This window comes from Macrobrachium nipponense, chromosome 33, assembly GCF_015104395.2.
Source record: "Macrobrachium nipponense isolate FS-2020 chromosome 33, ASM1510439v2, whole genome shotgun sequence".
In the NCBI taxonomy this organism is placed as follows: Eukaryota; Metazoa; Arthropoda; class Malacostraca; order Decapoda; family Palaemonidae; genus Macrobrachium; species Macrobrachium nipponense.
Genome location: NC_087219.1, coordinates 56,158,317 through 56,162,334, shown reverse-complemented (window position 1 = coordinate 56,162,334; position 4,018 = coordinate 56,158,317).

Here is a 4,018-nt window from a genome sequence, read left to right as displayed (position 1 = left end):
ACAGAAGATGAGGTGATGATCCTAACAATGTTCGATGGTGAAGTTGAGGCTACTGTGGTCGTGGAAGGCTTGTCACAGGTGCTCTATTTCTTCCACCATACTGGTGCTTATGAAGGTGTTGTCAATATACCAGACATATTTCGACGATTTCTCAAAGGCAGCAAATACCCGACATTCCACAGCACCCATATAGTTCACGAAGAGTACACTGAGGGGAGAGCCCATCCCCACACCATCTTTCTGTATGCACTACATATGGCCTCTCTGGGTGGAAAAAAGGGCCTTTTCTGTACAAATCTCAAGGAGTGTCTGGAGGGCATGCTCGGGGATATTTAATGGGGTGTAGAGTCACCTCTATATAAACGATCTAGAATCATCTGGATTGTTTCATCCATGGGGATGTTCGTGAAGAGGGACTCCACGTCAATCGACATCGTTTTAACGGCTAATACACTCAGTAGAGGACTTCAAACTGTGGTCATCTGGAAAGTGGGGTCAATATATCATTCAATTTCTTTGCAAGCTGGTATGTCGCAGCAGGAATATGCCTAATACTTATTATTGTTACAGTTACTCAATCTATCAAATGACTTTCTTTGTAGCAGCAGGTAAATTATATAAAAGAACTTCCAATTTCATTTTTTCCTTAACATTTCGGTATTGAGGTACTGCAATAGAAACTCAGTGGGATCCAGAGAGTAATTCTGTTTTATCAAATGTGTCTGAGAGAGGGTCGCCTTCCAAAATAATAATAATAATCAAGTAACTATAGGCCTATCACCTGCCTACCAGTGATGTGGAAGTTACTAACAGGTATCATCAGTGAAAGAGTATACAACTACCTAAAGAATACAAACACCATCCCCCACTAACAGAAAGACTACAGAAGGAAGTGTAGGGGCACAAAAGACCAGCTCCTCATAGACAAAATGGTAATAAAGAATAGTAAGAGAAGGAAAACCACCCTAAGCACGGCATGGATTGACTACAAGAAAGCTTCGACGTGATACCACACATGTGGCTAACAGAATGCCTGAAAATATATTGGGCACAGGAAAAACACCATCAGCTTCCTAACCAATACAATGCACAACTGGAACACAGTCCTAACATGCTCTGGGATAAGACTAGCTGAGGTCATCAGGAGAGGGATCTTACTCTTTGTAATAGCCATGATTCCCATGTAAAAAATACTGTAGAAGATGGGTACGAACTCGAGAAAGGAGGCTACAGAGTTATCCATCTGAAGTTCATGGACGTCATCAAGCTGTATGGTAAGAGCATTCTAAGAAATAGATTCCATAATCCATACTGTAAGGATTGCATCTGGGGACATCAGGATGGAGTTTGGAATAAAAAATGTGCCTTGGTCAACTACAAAAAAATAAAATAAATAAACAAAATAAAAAAGGGCAAAGTGACACCGACTGAGGAGATAAAGTTACCAGACTGAAATAGTATTAAACACATACATGAGACAGGATACAAATACATGGGAATAATAGGAGAGGATATAAAACACCAAGAGATGAAGAACACGATCAGAAAAGAATATATGCAGACTTACTGCGATAATCAAGTCAAAACTCAACATTCGCAATATGATGGAAGCAATAAACACATGAACAGTACCAGTAAGCAGATACAGGGCAGGAGTAGTGGAGTGGATGAAAGCTAAACTCTATAGCATAGGCGAGAAAACTAGGAAACACATGACAATAGACAAAGCACTACACCCAAGAGTAAATACAGACAGACTATACCTAACATGAGAGGCAATATAGAAGATTGCATCAACATCGAGTGCAGACCATTGGGGCAATATCTGAAAACCAGTGAAGAGGAGTGGCTAAGGAGTGCATGGGAAGAAGGAGTGATGAAAGTAGACAAAGACCCACAAATATACAGACAGGAGAATGACAAATGTAACGGAGGAAAGGCACTGCATGGACAGTACACGAGACAGACTAAAGAACTGGCCAGTGATAAAACATGGTAATGGCTACAGAGGAGAGAACTCAAGAAGGAAACAGAAGGAATGCTAACTGTGACACAAAATCAGATCCTAAGAAGCAGATACTATGCCCAGTGAACAATAGATGGAAATAACATCTCACACCTATGCAGTTAGTGCAATATGAAAAACAAAACCTTAAACCACATACCAAAGGAAAAAGCCCTCCAATGGAGCCTGTGCAAGAAATGCCAGCTAGCTTGCAATAATAAGTGGCATGAACACCTGCCTGAGGGAGTGATAGAAACGACCAAGCAAAGATTCTCTGCGACTATGATATCAGAACAGATAGGGTGATGCATGCCAATAGACCAGACATGACATTGATTGACAAAATCAAGAAGAAAATATGACTCACTTATGTCGCAATACCATGGGATACCAGAGTAGATGAGAAAGAAAGAGAAAAAATTTATTAGCATCAAGACCTGAAAATAGAGATAAGAAGGATATGCGATATGACAAAATTGTACCCATAATCACAAGGAAACTAGGCACGATCCCAAGACCCCTGAAAAGGAGCCTGGAAAAACTGATGGTAAAGTAGCTCCAGGACTCATGCAGACGAGTGTGCTACTAGAAACAGCGCACAGTGAAAAAAGTGATGGACTCCTAAGGAGGCAGGATGCAACCTGGAACCCCACACTATAAAAGTCACCTAGTCGAATTGGGTGACTGTGATAGACAAAAAAAAAAAAAAAAAAAAAAAAATATATATATATATATATATATATATATATATATATATATATATATATATATATATATATATATATATATATATAATAATAATAATAATAATAATAATAATAATAATAATAATAATAATAATAATAATAATAATAATAATAACATAAGTCTTAAAATGGAGAAACAAGTCTATAAGTTTAAAGATGAATTTATACAGGTGATTTGAACAGATTCCCGAAAGCTATCTCTATAAATTCACCTTTAAATATATGTACTTACATAAGCATAACTGGATTGGTTGCTCCATCATTATCATATTATTATTATATATAACAGCCCTTAAAACCAAAGACGACCCCGGCCCGAACTGAACTACGCCTACGGAATAATACCGCCACTGACGACGACCCCTGCTTAACCTGGACCTGATATCCTTTTCTAATAAAGGATTACCTTCAGCATTTAAAATTTTTTGAAAATTCCCAATATGAATATTGGCCAGTTACTCAGAAACATCGCTGAGCCTGAGAAGCGAATTTCAAAGAAAATAGAAAAAACAATATATAAAATCAACTCGCTTAATTCTGCAATCCTTTTTAACAGCATTTGCCTAAAAGAGGGTCTTCTACCAAAATATTATTTATTATTTAATTATTATTAATTATTCATTATTATTATTCTTATTATTATTATTATTATTATTATGTCAATGTTCTACACTATAATAACTATCTTAGATACCCCTAATTTCATAAGGGCTTTCGCCTCAGAATGCAAAATATATATGAAAATGGAATAAAAGAGGAAAGAAGACCATGGGGAAAATACTAAAAGTACGAATACCGCCAACTGATCGACTGCTTGAGGAGTTATAATCACTCTGGATTAGATGCCACTGCCTTCTCTCGACCAATTTTCGCTGATGAGGTAATACCTTATAATGGAAGGCAACAGCAATTTCTCTGGAAAAGATGGCAGTGACAAATTACTGAACGAAACTCACGACGTATTTTCATTTTTTCTGCATCGTGGAATACTTTTTTTGATCATTTAGGAAACGGCCGTAATTCTGTTCGATGAAGACAAGGCAACGCATCAGCACAGAAAAAGCTACCCACATTTTGTTTAGTGCAAGAAGGAAAGAAATAAGAACAAATATTGTGACATATCTTCAAGACTTTCAACAAATTAAAACGTATATCTTGTGATTACTATGCAGCAAAAACATCCTGGAGGAATGTATTCCTATTCCACTCACTCAGTGACAGTGATAATCACCGGTTCTCTTTATCGTTGCATGGTTTTCAAAAACCG